Raw genomic sequence first — 17,477 nt, 5'->3', positions numbered from 1 at the left:
GGGTTCTGGGGAGTGGGACCTGGACAGCTTTGAAGGGGCCATTAGTCCTCCTACCACAGGAGGGGAGAGGCTAGAGGTGGGAAGGGAGGTGGGACATAGAATGGTAAATCAAGATGGTCTGGCCTCCTCAATAGTAATAGGCAAGATTTCTCCCTGAGACCTCTACCAGCTAGCTATTCTCCCTGTATAACAGGAGTTAATGCTCCTCACAGGCACATTTCCGTGAAGAATGCTAGACTTTCCCTCCATGTCTTAAAGGTAGGGCCAAAAGCTTCATCAAAACTCCAGCAGGCAGCTAAACTTTTTTTTCTAATGTGGATATTAGAAGCAAAATCACAAAACAGAGAAGCGTAGGAAAGAAGAGATTTAATTTGGGGGTTTAGAATATGAATGGGTCACAGCTCCTCTTTTCACCAGTGTTTTAGCTATGCTTATGCAGAAATGTTGTAGATTTAGAACAACTGTTTTATTCCGTTAAGGATAAACACTGAAGAAGAAAATGTGTATACAAATGTACACACAAATTACAGAGTAGGACTTGCACCACTCAGCATGTTGAATGGTATGGATAAAATGAACCAGAGCTATTTTATATCAGAGACAAATATAAGGCAGAGAGTCCCCAAAGTCGGCTTGCATGAGGGTTTTGTTGATAGCAGAGGTTAAAGGATGCACTTAGTCATCCAGTCACTTGGCAGTCTGAGGCTTCCTTACCCTCCGTTATCCCCGATGAGCTAAGCAACAGTAGACAGTGTCTTCATGCAAGGGGCACTGAGCACAGGCCTCCAGTCTTACAAGGCTACATCCTTGCCCAGAAAGGAAGGAATCCTGCAGATTGGTTATAAAGATCTCCATACAGGGCATTTGGTGTGGAGATAAACATAAACCATGCTTTTTCCCCTATAATTATGTTTACAATCTTTTAAAAATTCAACTTCTGCAGTAAATCTAAGTGCCAATGTGAGAAGAGCTAAGCTGTCCATTTTCATTTTGCCAATTTCCACAAAGAGAAACAAAGATTTTTTTCATGTGTGCAAGAATTCCCAAATTTAGTCAAGACTGGAATTTCACTGTTTTTATTTTTATAGCAGCAGTGTTTTGCCCTTGGGGTGGGAGGAATAAAGAAATGGGAAAAAGAGACAATTTGCCATTAGCTTAATGGGAATTGAGGGTGAGGGGTGAAAATCACAAAGTATTTTTGATTTTCTTCATGAGTGATTGGGTCAGTTATTTGGTCAAGTCCATAGGAGGATGTCAAATAATGCTGATACAGGGACCTTGAAAAATCACCTTTTGTTTTTGTGGAAAAGGGAGAGAGGAAATTGAGGTGAAACTGCAAAATGTTTCATTTTTTTAATGAAACCAGCAAAAGAGAAGGTCCTCTTCAGCCGCCAGTGCAAATGTTTTTGCAGAGTTCAACTGCCAAGTGTCCTTTGATGTCTGCCAATTTTCATAATTGAAAGATACCTTTTTAAATGAACTTGCTGGTTTTCTATTGGGCTAGAGCAACCTTCTCACATCTCGGTCATTCTCTTCCCTCCAGCAAGGCCCAGTTCCTTCAAGGACTTCAGTGAAGATATGTGACATTAGAAGGCATATTGCCATAAGAACGCAATACTCTGTGACACTATTTTAGACCAAAGGGATTTTTCATCATAGTTTAAGACTTTTTACTACAAATTACATAGTGAAATGCAAACCAATAATCTCCAAGCAGTGTCAGACAATCAGTTCATACATGAGAACCCTATTGGTCTGCTATGAATAAAACCAACTCTCGCCTTGTTATTGAACAGCTTTGCATAAAACCTGAACTGGGAGAATAACCAAAGAAGTAGAGTGAAGGCAAACACTAGTGTCTATAAGAAAACTATTATTTTTGTAGAGGGAAAGGCTGCAGAAAGACACCAAAAGTGTGTTTTCATTGCACTTCATCAAGTCATTTAATAAAACTGCCATTCCTAACACACTACTGGCTACTTTGGAATTGTTTTCGCAGTTACTCAGCAGGAAACTAACATTTGAACTTACCAATCTTTTGAGTTGCAAATTCAATTTTAAACTTTTTATTTACAAAGCCTCAAGAATATCTATCACTCCAGGCAGAGGAATGATAATAACATTAAGTTTTATGAATTATTACTTTCCAATCAAGGGTGACAGAGTTGCTTATAAGAACAGGGTGAGACTTTTCATAAGCAGTAAAGTTCCATCCAAGTTCTCCTGATTCTATTTTGCCAAAGAAAGGAAAGGATATTACATTTTAAAATAAAATTCCTCCAAATAAAATCCTACCAACGCTTAATGTCTGTGAGTTCTTGTGGTGGCTTTATGTTGTAAATGCTAAGGTTTTATATTACTTATATAAGCTTTAGTCTCCAATAGAGCTGGCAAACAAAACCCAAGAATGCTGAAACAGCTGTAGTACTGTATCTGAGTCATTTGGACCAAAACAGGCATGGGGGCACGAAGCTGGAGCAGTGTTCTCTCAGCCCACTACAACTTTCAACTTTTCATTTCAGCTTCCAGACAAAAACTAGTGATGGCTGTGAAGCTCATGAAAACTCAGCGAGGCATACAAGTTGGATATTAAGGCAGGAACTTGCTAATATTTTTAAAGGGTCACTTCAAAGGAAAATTCCAGGTTCTTAGAATTAAATCCAATTCCGTAGAGGCTTTGATTCTATTCTTGCAAAGGGTGAATCTTACAGATATCCAAACAGCCAGTGCCAGTCAAGAAGAGATGTATTTTAAATAAGAAAGCCACATAGGGACGGTTACAAATCCTCTACATTAAACTGCATTAGTTTACACTTCCATTAATTCAGAGTCAGTTACAGAACTGGCCTGAAGTTTGGTAATCAAATCAAGGATAAAAAGAATTATAATTTAAATAGTTGAAAACAGTTTATTAGTCTTTTAAAAATAATTTAGAAGGATTTCTTCAATTATAAATCACTGACATGTTAATTATAAATAATGTTTAAAGAGTGGCACTCTAATTACAAATAAGGCTCATCTGTAGGTCTTCCAAGATCCCCTGCGAGGCAGCTGTTCTTTGCATACACAGTCCAAGTTACTTAGTGTGTGAGAAGGTGGTAAACTCTTTAGCTTTAAACACAGTTTATTAAAATGTGTGTCTCACAAATTCAGGTTGCCTCATTTCCATTAGCCTAAAATAGTAAAATGTTTACTGCAGTCCTTTAGTGCCCATTTATTCTCAGACCAGCAACTCCTTGTGGAACCTTAGGCAAGTTACTTAACCTCTCTGAGCCTAAATGCATTCCTCCAGAGAAATATTAGTGCCATTCAATTAATGAGCTAATGTATATAACACACTTAGTAGAATACATGGAACAAGGTAGGCCCTTAGAAAATGATAGCTATTATTGATACTAGTTGTCAGGCCTCTGAGCATCACATCCCCTGTGACTTGCACATATAACCAGATGGCCTGAAGTAACTGAGGAATCCCAAAAGAAGTGAAAATGCCCTGCTCCTGCCTTAACTGATGATATTCCATCACAAAAGAAGTGAAAATGGCCTGTCCTTGCCTTAAGTGATGACATTACCTTGTGAAAGTCCTTTCCGTGGCTCATCCTGGCTCAAAGAGCTTCCCCACTGAGCACCTTGCGACCCCCACTCCTGCCCACCAGAGAACAAATCCCCTTTGACTGTAATTTTCCTTTACCTACCCAAATCCTATAAAATGGCCCCACCCTTATCTCCCTTCACTGACTCTCTTTTCGGACTCATTCTGTCTGCACCCAGGTGATTAAAAAGCTTTATTATTCACACAAAGCCGTTTGGTGGTCTCTTCACACGTGCATGACACTAGTTGTAATCATAAAAATGGAATATGATAGATTCAGCTGATGTTTTAAGCCACTAATTTAGAATTTCTCAGATTTTTTGAACCATAAATCTATAATAATTAAAAATGATTTTGACAAGAGTTCAAGAGGAAATAGGTCCCTTGTTTGCCAAAGGGATCTGGTAAATAAGGGTTGGGTATCAGTGAAGAAAGCCATGTGAGTGAGGAGATCCACAAAGACTCAGACTGATCACTGAGATAAAAATCATATTTCACCATGTCCCCGGCCGCCTTCTCCTCTACACTCCAAGTCTCCGGAAAATGATGGTCAACATGCTGATTTTAATATGACTGCTTTGAAACACTTGTGCCCCTTCACCTCAATTTTTGGGAAACCTCATTTTTCTTAACTCTCCAAGGCAGTTTTCCAGCCAAGGAATCTATGAGCTAGTTGGGTAGAGCTAGTTGGGTTCTTAATCCAAAAGAATGTCAGGTTTCAGTGTCAAAAAGGAAGGGAATCTTAAGCCATTCTCACATGCAGCACTGTCTTTCATATGGTAAATAATGCTTTGGTGGTGAATGCTATCAGTGTCTGTCTCTACTCAAAGGATTAGTGGGGGTCTTTTCCCCTTAAATAATTAGAGAACAGACCTTTTTTACTAAAACATATATCCTAGAAAGATATGTTTTGATATCTTTACTGAGCTCTTTCTACATGCTAGTTATTGCTCTACATTCTACTGAGGAAAGAGGAGTGATAAGACGTGGGTTTTGTCCTCCACTTACAAATGCAGGTACCATGTGCAGGACCTATTGCTATTTGCAGCTCCAAGTCTTAGACCTATGGTTTTGCCTCTAACCTTCACCTAGAAAGAGACATCACAACCCAGCATAGATCTCCGTTTTATGCTTTTCCTTGCTTAGGAGGAGCTGTATTATACAAATTTCCTTTGCAATAAAGATATTCATCTGATAAGCAAAGGCTTTATTTCGTAAAAGTGAGTTCAAACAAGCCTCCAGTGATCTGGTCAAAAAGAAAGTTTACTTCTACTTCTTCTATTTTAAAAGGATCATTTTCCAAAATATAATTTTCCATTTCTAAAAGTTCTTCCTCAGTTCTGCCACTTATCTGCTGTGAGAGATCCTGGCCAATTTGCTTAACCTCTTGTGCCTCAGTTCCTGCATCTGTAACATGGGAAAATAATAGCCCTTGCCTATAGGGCTGTTGTGGAGGCATAAATGATAAAAGACAGAAGTCTCTTGGAACAGTGCTTGGCATGTAGTAAGCATCCAACAAAGGTCAGTCATCATTATTATTGTTATTTTTCTTTTTCTTTTTTTTTTTTTTTTTTAAGACAGAATCTTCCTCTGTCACTCAGGCTAGAGTGGAGTGGCGTGATCTTGGCTCACTGAAACCTCCACCTCTCGGGTTCAAGCAATTCTCCTGTCTCAGCCTCTTGAGTAGCTGGGATTACAGGCACCCACCACCATACCCAGCTAATTTTTGTATTTTTAGTGAAGATGGGGTTTCACCATCTTGGCCAGGCTGGTCTCGAACTCCTGACCTCGTCATCCACCAGCCTCGGCCACCCAAAGTGCTGTAATTACAGGCATGAGCCACCGCACTTGGCCATCATTGTTATTTTTCAACTACCTTAATATTGGTTGTAGTATTCTCCTGCTAGGTTGTTAGGTAGACACTGTGATGGAGTGTCACAGATGAGTGAAGTGGTTTTATATGTATTATAGTATCTTCTTAGTAGACCAGAGTGCCATTAAACCCTTAACCATGCTATGTAGCTTAGAGAATAAAACCACTAAGAGTACAAAAACTTTATTTTAGCCCCAGTTCTTCTATGCATTTGCTGTGTCATTTTGGATAAGCCAATTGCTAGGATCACCAGGTAAAAATATAGAATGCTCAGCTAAATGTAAATTTCATATAAATAACATTTTCAGTAGAGTATAAATATGCCTCATGCAAATGATAAGAAGTTATTCATTATTTATATGAAATTCAAATTCAGCTGGAAGACTTGCATTGTAATTTGTTAAATCTGGCAGCCCTGAGCTTCAATCTCTTTATAGATAAAATAATGATATTGAATTAGGTCAGTGTTTTCCTAACCCTACAGAACATTTTCCAGGAGATACGTTTTAATAAAAATAATCCATTCCCCAATTAATTAGGAGAATGCAACTGGTTGTTGCCCCCTGTTAGAAATTTACAGTATAAAGTAGTATATTAAATGTTACAGAAACCCCAGCAGTAAATAAATCTGCTTGACTTTGTTTAAGCCACATTTACTCAAAGTATTTCTTCACAGGATTGTCCCTTTGCATTTATAAACACCTCTAGAACACCTTTTGGGACATGACAGACTAGATGATACCTAAGGATGTTTCCATCTCTAAAAGTTTAGGATTCTAAGGATCCAAGATTGAAATTTTGCAGTCTTGGCCAGGCGCAGTGGCTCACGCCTGTAATCCCAGCACTCTGGGAGGCCAAGGTGGGTGGATCACAAGGTCAGGAGTTCAAGACCAGCCTGACCAACATGGTGACACCCCATCTCTACTAAAAATACAAGAATTATCCAGGTGTGGTGGTGCGCACCTGTAATCTCAGCTACTCAGGAGGCTGAGGCAGGAGAACCACTTGAACCCGGGAGGCAGAGGTTGCAGTGAGCTAATATTGTTCCACTGCACTCCAGCCTGGGCGAAGGAATGAGACTCCATCTCAAAAAAAAAAAAAAAAAAAAAAAAAAAAAAAAAGAAAGAAAGAAATTTTGCAGTCTTAAAGTACCAATAAACAAAATGTAAGCATTAATAATCTACTTAGTATAAAGCGTCATCCATACAGACAATATTTCTGAGGAGAATTCAATACCTGGTCTTGACTAGAGCAGGTGGTGCTATCAGAAACTGAGAATAATAATCTTTTCACTCACCTATTCAGCACTCAACATAGTATCAAATACAGACAACTAAATAGTGTTGAGCATTTGTTTGACTGTAATGTCTATCAAAGTGACATTGCATTCAGTCAGCATTGTTTAGAGAAGGAGTAATGGTTCAGCTGACTCCACTTTTCATCAAGGTTGCCAGGTGAATTAAACTAAATTCTGTTCTTATTAATTCAATATAAGTTCAATAAACGGTGGCTCATTTAGGTGTGATTAAGAGGAAATTTCAGAATTCTTCAAAAAATTCATTGAAAAATAAAACTTGAAGTGATGTCAGTGAAAATGACAAAGTAATGACTTCTGAAAATCCTTTCCCCCATAAAAGTAATGAGAAAACCAGCAAAAATTGTCAGAATTAACTTTTTCAGAAGTCTAGAAAGGAATCAAAAGCTTGCAGCAATCCAGAGAGTGTTCATTCAGAAAAAATGGCTGAATCTCAGTAAGTACAGAGAGTTTTGTGGCATTTTAATTTGTCCTATTCCAATCCACTCTACCTTCTCCAGCTCTACAGTAGATATAAAATAACCCACAATCTCAATGAAAAGCAGCAGCATTGTAGTCACTGGAAAGGGCAAAACAAGGTTGGAGCTTCTTCGAATCCCCATTCCCAGAAAAATATAATTATTTGACCTCTCTGGAGGTTCCCTGGAAGACCCTACTCAAAATGTTGTCCTTATAAGATCTGCTTCAAAAGTCATCTAATGCAAACAGCCTTTTCCTGTGGGGCATTTGTTGAAAACAATCTGTTGAAATTGCAGCTCCCTGAAGCAGTGAGACGCAGTTGATACAAATAATAGACTAACCAAAGGCTTCAAAGGAAAATCTGAGATGTTCATGGGGAACTTTGAAAAGCTGACATATTCCTGGGAATCTAAAAGGCTGCATGCATATGTGGAGCCATGTGCAAGTTCAGGACTATGCATACTGTCAGGAAAAACAGAGAATGCCCTGTGCTCTCAGTTCTGGCTAAACTTGAAGCTTCGCATAAGCAGGAAGTAAAGGTTAAGGCAGAATTGTCAAGTTCTTGACTGAGTGTCAAAGCCATGCTCCAAAATGTACACAGAACCTCTCAGCAAAAACTTGCGTATTTATTTCTTCCAGGCATGTAAAATACTTTCTGTCTGATCATTAGCTGACCACTGAGCAGAAAATTCAGTAGCTACTTGTAACAGTAACAACAACAAATACAGGCTTTGTATTTAGTTCAGAAACCACTACCACCAGCAAAGAACTGGTTCAGAAAACCACTACCACCAGCAAACCCTAGAAGGAGGAAAGTCTGATTTTCAGTGCCACATCAAATTATTTTAAATACCCAGCTTCCAGAAAAAAAAATAGGACATGCAAAGACAAAGAATAGTCTATATACAGAAAAAATAGCATAACCAACAGAGATTATCCACAAGAAAATACAGCCATAGGACTTACTAGACATAGACTTTAAGTCAGAAATTTTAAAAATGGTCAAAGAACTAAGGAAACCATATCTAAATAATTATGGTAAGTATGAGAATGACATTTCAGCAAATAGAGAATACAAATAAAGAGAAAATTATAGAAATGAACTGAATAGAAATTCTGGAGTTGAAAAATAAATAATTGAAATAAAAATTTACTACAAGGGCTCAACAGCAGATTTCAGCAGGCAGAAAAAAGAATCAGTAAACTTTAAGATATGTCCGTTGAGATTATCCAATCTAGGTAATAGAAATAAAGAGAATTTAAAAAATAAGCAGAGACTCAGAGATAATAAGGCCTAAAAACATGCATAAATGTAGTCTCAGATGTCAAGGATAAAGAGAAAGGGGAAAAAATTAAAAATAATGACTGAAAACTTTCCAAATTGGAAGGAAAAGGTTAGACTATATATCCAAGAAGTTCAACAAACTCCAAGTATGATAAAGTCAAAGAGATCTATCTACACCTAGATACATCATAATGAAACTGTCAAAGGACAAAGAAAGAATCTTGAAACCTGAAAGAAAGAAACAACTATCAGGTCGATGGATTCTCAATAAAAATAACAAATAATTTCTCATCAGAAACCATGGAAGCCAGAAGCAATGGAATTATATATTCTAAGTGTTTAAAAAAAAAAAAAAAAAAAAAAGTCAACCTAGAGTTTTATATCCGGCAAAAGTATTCTTCAAAATAGTGAAGTTAAGACATTCTTAATAAACAGCTGAGAGGATTTATCACTAGCAGGCTGCTCTACAAGAAATACTCAAGATAGGCCAGTCACAGTGGCTCATGCCTATAATCCCAGCACTTTGGGAAGCCGAGGCAGGCAGATCACCTGAGGTCAGGAGTTCAAGACCAGCCTGACCAACATGGAGAAATCCCCCCATCTCTACTAAAAACATAAAAATTAGCCAGGCATGGTGGCACATGCCTATAATCCTAGCTACTCGGGAAGCTGAAGCAGGAGAATCGTTTCAACCCTGGAGGCAAAGGTTGCAGTGAGCTAAGATCACAGCACAGCACTCCAGCCAGGACAAGAGCAAAACTCTGTCTCAAAAAAAAAAAAAAAGAAAGAAATACTAAAGATAGTCCTTCACACTAAAGTCAAAGGACACTAGACAGTAACTCAAATTCAAATAAAGAAAATAAAGGGCATTAGAAAAAGTAACTGCATATATAAGACAGTATAAATGTATTTTTTATTTGTAACTCTCATTTTTCTAATTTATTTCAAACCCTCTTAAAGCAATAATTATGAATCTGTGTTATGAGTATATGATGTATAAATCTAACTTGTATTATAATAGCACAAAATTTTGCTGCTGAAATTTTAAATATAGTTAAAAAACTAAGGAAAGTAAAGTTAAGATATTTCTAATAAACAACTGAGAGGATATATCACTAGCAGACTGCTCTACAAGAAATACTAAAGATAATCCTTCAGACTAAAGTAAATTTAGTAGATAATAGCACAAAGGAGGCAGGAGGAATTAGAGCTATACAATGCAAAATTTTTGTATATTATTGAAATTAAATTTATTTTAATCTGAACAAGATGGTTACAAATTAAGACAACTGAAAAAACTTGTGGACTGGCATGTCAGCAAGATAGCTGTCTAGACTTGCCTGGTATTCATCTTCCCCCACAAAAAGGGACCAAAACAATGAATAAACAACTATATTTTCACTAGCGTGAATGAGGAAGTACACTGGAGAGCACTAAGGAAATTGCAAAATCCTTGTGGAGCACAGAAACCCAGGATAGCACCATAGACAGGAGAGTGAAGAACCCTATCTCAGCCACACTGTTTTCCCTGTTGAGATCAGCTCAAAGCCAGGATAAACTTCTTATGGGGCAAAGGTAAGCTACAACTGCTCAGCAGTCCTCATCACTGCTGCAGATGCCTGTGGTCTTTGCTACAGCAGAGGTAGATAGTCCTCACATGTTCTAAACCAGTTAGGAGAGTGGCCTAGAGTTCATGTAACTGCATTGCCTCAAAACAGGAGCCCATTTTGTGCACACACACACACACCCCACTTCCCATACCAAAGCTGTATGACACAGTGAGCCATCTTGAAACTGGACCCACTACTAGGGTGAGTCCTGCCCTGGGATCAAGTAGCCACTATGTCTCCATATCCCTCAAGCCATGCCATCATTCCAGTATGCTCACTTGAGTGGCTGCATCACCACTACCCTAGCTGCTTAGAGCCTATTGCTGTGTGGAATGGCTAAGATTTTGGTGTTCAAACACATAGAGCAGCCCACCCATAAGGGAATAGGTGGACTTGCACAGTATGGAAGATGACACACAGCTGGACAGTCTGATATACCTACACACTTGGCCTGCCAGCCAGCCCAGCAACCCCTACCCCCACCCCACCTCACCCAGCAAAACCATAGCACTGCCATCACAAACCAACAGCCTAGGTCACTGACACAATTGCAGACACTATAAATGAGGATTGCAGCTGAAGAAAATGCACAGAGATCATGCTACTGAGTCCATCTAAAACCAAAGCCCCAACACACCATACTTGAACAACATTCTATGACTCATGTGCAGGAAACAGATTCTCCCTCTGAAAACTACTCCTCCAAATTTGGAAAGATGACTGTTCCACTGGTGTGCACAGATATCAACAAAGGAACACACACACACACACACACACACACACACACACACACAAAAGTAAGGAAGTATGACATGTCTAAAGGAACAAAATAACTCTCCAGTAACAGAATCCAAAGAAAAGAACAAAATTCCAGAAAAGGAATTTAAAATAATGATCTTAAGAAAACTCAGTGAGATACAAGAGAATACAGCCAATATTCAACGAATATTGAATAAGGCCAATATTCAATACAATTCAATGAAATTAGGAAAACAACAGAGATTGGTATCATGAGAAGAACCAAATGAAAATCTTCACACTGAAGAACACATTGAATGAAATAAAAATACAATTGAGAGTTTCAAAAACAGACTAGGTCAAACAGAATAAAGAATTTCTGAACTTTAAGATAGTTCTTTTGAAATAACTCAGAGGTAAGACAAATAAGAATAAAAAGAATGAAGAGATCCTATGGGACCTACAGGACATCATTAAGCCAATAAACATATTATAACAATGCCAGAGGGAAAAGAGATGAAGATAGGCACAGAAAACCTATTTAATTAAATAATAGCTGAAAACTTTCTAAGTCTTAGGAGATACATAAACACCCAGACTCAGGAAACTCAAAGGTCCCTAATTAGATTCAACCCCCAAAAATTTCTCTTTGAGGCACATTACAAACAAACTGCCAGACTCTAAAAAAACCTATAACAAATACAGAAATTGAATTCATAATCAAAAAACTTCCCACAAAGAAAAGCCCATGACCAGATGTACTCACTGGCAAATTCTACCAAATGTTTAAAAAACAATTAAGACAAATCTTTCATGAACTCTTTCAAAAATAGAAGAAGGGGGACTATTTTCCATCTTATTCTATAAGATCAGTGTTGCTCTGATATCAAACCCAGACAAAAACATCCCAAGAAAGGATACTTGCAGAACAATATCCCTTATATATATAAACGTCAAAAAAACCTCAAAAAATACTAGAACACTTAATTCAGTGTGCAACATTTTAAAAAGAATTGTACCAAATAATCAAAGGGAATTTATCAATGGAATGCAAGGTTGGTTTGATATACCAAACTTTTTCAATGTCATATAACATGTTAATAAAAAAGGCTAAAATTACAGAATCATCTCAAAAGATGCAGAAAAATAATTTGTCTGAATCTACAATAAAAATGATTTCATGATGAAACACTCAATAAATCGGGATGAAAAGGAACTTCCTCTACTTGGTAAACAACATCAGAGTAAAATGCACAGCTAATACCATGCTTAATGCTGAAATCCTGGAATCTTCGCCACAAAGACCAGGAAATGAATGTTCTTTCTGGCCCTTCTATTCAACATTGTATCAGAGTCTCTAGCCAGAGCAATTAGTGAAGAAAAATAAATAAAAAGCAGCCAAATTGAAAAGGAAGAAGCAAATCTATCTGTTTGCCAATGACATTATATGGTAAATTTTAAGGAATTCACAAAGGTCTAATAAGCCAGTTTAGCAAGGTTAAAGGATACAGGAGAAATATAGAATACTCAGTTATATTTTCATACACCAGCAATGAACAACCAGTAAATAAAATAATTTATAACAGCATTAAGAAGAATAAAATAATTAGGAATAAATTTAACAAAATAATTCCAAGACTAGTATACTAAAAACTATAAAATATAATTGAAAGAAACTAAAGAAGACTCAAATAACTGGAAATACCTCTTGTGTTCACAGATTGGAACACTTAATATTGTTAAGGTAACAAACTCCTTGAATTCATCTAGAGTTTTTGCACTGTCTCCATCAAAATTCCAGCTGCCTTTTTTGTATAAATTTATAAGCTAATTCTGAACCTCATGTGGAAATGCAAGGGGTCCAGAATAACAAAAATAATCTGAAAAAAAACCCTCAAAGTTAAAGAACTAACACTTACTGATTTTGAAATCTACAGCACAAAGCTACAGCACTAAAGATTGTATAGTAGTGGCATAGGATAGTCATATTTATCAATGGAATAGGATTGAGAGTCTGGAAATAAACTCATACATTTATGGTCAACTGAGTTTTGACAAGAGTGTGAAGACAGTTCAATGGAGGAAACAATAGTCTTTTAAACAAAAGGTGCTGCAAAAATGGGATATACACATATACACATACCAAAGAATGAAATTGGATCCCTATCTCTTACCCTATACAAAAATTAGCACAAAATGTATCAAAGACCTAAATGCAAAAGCTAAAAGCATAAAACTCTTAGAAGAAACCACAGCTGTAAAATTTGTGACCTCAGATTTAGGCAATGGTTTGTTAGATACAACACCAAAAGACAAGCAAAAAAATAGACAAACTGGACTTTATCAAAATAAAAAAACTTGTGCTTCAAAAGATAATATAAGGAAGTGAAAAGCCAACCCACAGAATGGGAGAAAATATTTACAAATCATACACTGTTAAAGGTCTAGGATCTAGAATATATTTAAAAACTATTGCAACTCAACAATAAAAACATAAATTACCCAATTAAAACATAGGCACAGGATTTGAATAGACATTTCTCTAAAGAAGATATACAAGTATCTTGTATACACATGAAAAGATGCTTGATATTAGTCATTAGAGAATGCAAATCAAAACCATAATGAGATAACACTTCATATGTACCAGGAGAGCTACAATAAAAGGCAATAATTAAGTATTAGCTTAAATAAGGAAAGACCGGAACTGTCATACAATGCTGGTGAAATATAAAATGATAGTTACTGCGCCGGGCACGGTGGCTCAGGCCTGTAATCCCAGCACTTTGGGAGGCCAAGGCGGGCGGATCACGAGGTCAGGAGATCAAGACCATCCTGGCTAACACGGTGAAACCCCGCCTCTACTAAAAATTACAAAAAACTAGCCGGGCGAGGTGGCGGGTGCCTGTAGTCCCAGCTACTCGGGAGGCTGAGGCAGGAGAATGGCGTGAACCCGGGAGGCGGAGCTTGCTGTGAGCCAAGATCCGGCCACTGAACTCCAGCCTGGGTGACAGAGCAAGACTCCGTCTCAAAAAAAATAAAAATAAAAAAAATAAAAATAAAAAAATAAAATGATAGTTACTTTGGAAAATAGTTGGGTAGTTTCTCAAAAAGTTAAACATAGAGTTACAATCTAATTCAGCAATTTTATCCCTAAGTATCTACCCAGGAGAATTAAAAACATATAACAAAAACTTACACATAAATATTCCTAACAGCATTAATTATTATAGCCTAAAAGTGAAAATTCATGCGCGTCCCTGTGAAGAGACCACCAAACAGGCTTTGTGTGAGCAACATGGCTGTTTATTTCACCTGGGTGCAGGCGGGCTGAGTCCGAAAAAGGAGTCAGCGAAGGGAGATAAGGGTGGGGCCGTTTTATAGGATTTGGATAGGTAAAGGAAAATTACAGTCAAAGGGGGGTTGTTCTCTGGTGGGCAGGAGTGGGGTCACAAGGTGCTCAGTTGGGGAGCTTTCTGAGCCAGGATGAGCCAGGAAAAGGAATTTCACAAGATAATGTCATCGCTTAGGGCAAGGACTGGTCATTTTCACTTCTTTTGTGGTGGAATGTCATCAGTTAAGGCGGGACAGGGACTTTTTCACTTCTTTTGTGATTCTTCAGTTACTTCAGGCCATCTGGGCTTATACATGCAAGTCACAGGGGATGCAATGGCTTGGCTTGGGCTCAGAGGCCTGACAAAAACAACCCAAAGATTTATTAATTGATGAACAGATAAACAAAATATAGTATATTAAAACCATGTAATATTATTCAATCATAAAAGAAATGAAGTTCTGGTATATGCCATAACATGGATAAATCTTGAAAACATGTCTAAAGTAGGCAAATCCATTGTAGAGGCAGAAGTAAACTTCCTTTCTGCCCTTTCTGAAGGTTCACTGAAATAAAGTGACAATAGACAGATTAACAGGAGAAAAAGTTTACACATTAATTAATATGTATAACCATGGGAGCCATATAAAATATGAGACTCAAAAAAGGGCCATATGGTTGAGATTTAAATGTCCTCTTCGTAGGGGAGAGAAAAGTAGGGAGCTGTAACCAATTGAAGAGGGTTAGTAAGCGATTTTCAGAGGAAACGAATGGACCCAGGAGGCAAATATTATTTTGTAAATAATTCTCTTAGGAAACTGAATGGGACTGGCAAGTTAAAGGAAAGAGAGGGGTGGAACTGCCTTGTGAACGAATGCTGTCTTAGTACGTAGAAAGTCTCCTAGGTAATCTCTCCAACCTACCCTCAAAAGAATAGATGAAAAGTCTAACTGCATGTAGTGATGACTTTCATAGTCTTCTTTTCTCAGGTGGGTAATCTTTCTGGATTATTTCATGAGATTCCTGTAGCGTGAGTCTTAAGACAATTGCATTTCTTTTGAGAAGTTTCCTTAGTTAGATAAGGAAATTCCAGAGAGAGTCCCTCCTTGCTCTCGAGGTCAAGGGAGAAGAAACAAAAGAGGGTTAAAACATTTTGGGTTCTGAGGCAGCTTCTAAGGTACTCCAACTTCATTTAATTCAAAGTACTCAGTATGCCAAAGCACCACTGTGCGGGGTATCATTTTCTCGGCCCCAACACCATAAACACTAAGAGTAGTTTAGTGGTTACCAGGGATGGCAGCAAGAAGTAATCAAGGGTTACTGATAATGAGCGTAAGTTTTCTTTTGGGGGTGAGAGAAATATTCTGGAATTAGATCATGGTGACATTTGCACAACTCTGTGAATATACTTAAAAGCCACTGAACCGTACCCTTTAAATGGATGACTAGTGTATGTGAGTTATATCTCAATTAAAAACAAAAGTCTAGAACTTGACATATAATTCCAAATACTCAAATTAGAAGAGTCTGCTTCTAAGGTAAATAAGTGGAGAGTGGTCACAAGATCTAGAACGGAGGCTATTAGGAGATGAGGAAAATCAGGAATGAGAAGTAGGAAGCCAACTCTTCATAATTTTTTAGATGAGCAGCAGAGGGAGCCCTTGATAGCAAAGAAAATTACAAAAATAATGTTTATACTTCTGATCATAAAGTTAATACAACCTTTTTACAGAAAATTTGAAAAAGTACCACATAAAGGTAATAAAAACCCACTAATCATTCCACTACCCTAAGAACCACTATTAACATTTCATTGATGCAAATCCTTCCAGTCTTTTTTCTGTGTGTGTACATATGTATGTATGTACATATATAGCCAGATCCACCCACAGCTCTATTGTACATGCTACTTTGCCTCTTATATTTTTCACTTCATGTTACTTTTTATATTTCTTCCAAAGCCTTAAATATTCCTGAGAATGTGGTTTTCCATGCCTACAGATGAACTGTCATTAATTAAGCCTATTTCTAGAATTTTTCAGTCACAAGTAACCCTGCAATAAACATCCTTATACCTAAATCCTTGTATTTCCTAAAATTGTATCTGAAGCAAGGATAGATTCCTTAAGAAGGAATTATTAGGTCAAATACTGTTTACAGCTTTAAGTCTTTGAATACATACATATTGCCACATTTCTAATCAGAAAATTTAAAAGATTGTTATACTTCCATCAGCAGTGGATAAGATTTTCCTTTATCTTGAACTTTTACCCAACTCTGTAATTATCAAGGTTTTTTGAAATTTAAAATATTTACTAATTTAATGGATGGAAATTGGTGTCTTTTAAAATTATTTTTAAATAAATAGTGAGCCTGAAATTTTTTCATGATTTATTGTCTAATTTTTTTCTGCTTGTACAAATTACTTTTTTGTGAATATTGAAAATTTTTCTGCTTAGGATATTTAACTTCTAATCATTGACTTTGGAAGCTCTTCACGTATTAACCATGTTAAACTTTGTCTTCTATTTTGCCTTTTTTCCAAGTTATTCTTTGCCTTATGCTTTTTTAATCATGAGTTTTGATGTATATGTTTATAATTTTTATGTAAAAACATTCTGTCTTCTGTTTTATAGATTCTTCCTCTACCTTTTTTCTTAAAAAGTGCGTCTATACATTGCCGAGTCGATGGATATTTACCATAATTTCTTTTACTCATTTGTGTTTTCATATTTTAAAATTTAATTATTTAATTCATTCAGACTTTATTTAGGGATATGATTTGGGTCTCTTCCCTTAAAAACTGAATTAATTTCCCCAGCACTATTCACTGGCATAATCTTTCATTTCCTTCCCTAACTTGAAGTGTCTTCATCAAATACTAAGTTCTTATATATATTCGAGTGTGTTTGGGGACTCTATTCTCTTCTCTCTGTCTAGTTGTATACCAATATTATGTTATTAAAGCTTTATAACAGGTTTTTAACATCTGAAGTACAGTTTACCTTGTTTATAAATCTTTATTGGTTATTTTTATCCATAAATTATTCTAGATAAACCTTATAGTCACATTTTCATTCAAAAATATTCCAAGTGGGATTTTGATTAGAATCATATTGGACCTAACAATCAATTTGAGAAAAAGTGACATCATCCAATAATATAAAATATATCTCAATTTATTCAAGCCTGCTTTCATATTAACTAAAGTTTTATGGCTAAATTGATAGAAGCCCTTTATAAACAAACAAGTTTGTTTCCAGGTTTTATT

The sequence above is a fragment of the Theropithecus gelada genome, chromosome 17 (genome assembly GCF_003255815.1).
Source record: "Theropithecus gelada isolate Dixy chromosome 17, Tgel_1.0, whole genome shotgun sequence".
Taxonomy (NCBI): Eukaryota; Metazoa; Chordata; class Mammalia; order Primates; family Cercopithecidae; genus Theropithecus; species Theropithecus gelada.
This window is presented reverse-complemented; position numbering follows the sequence as displayed.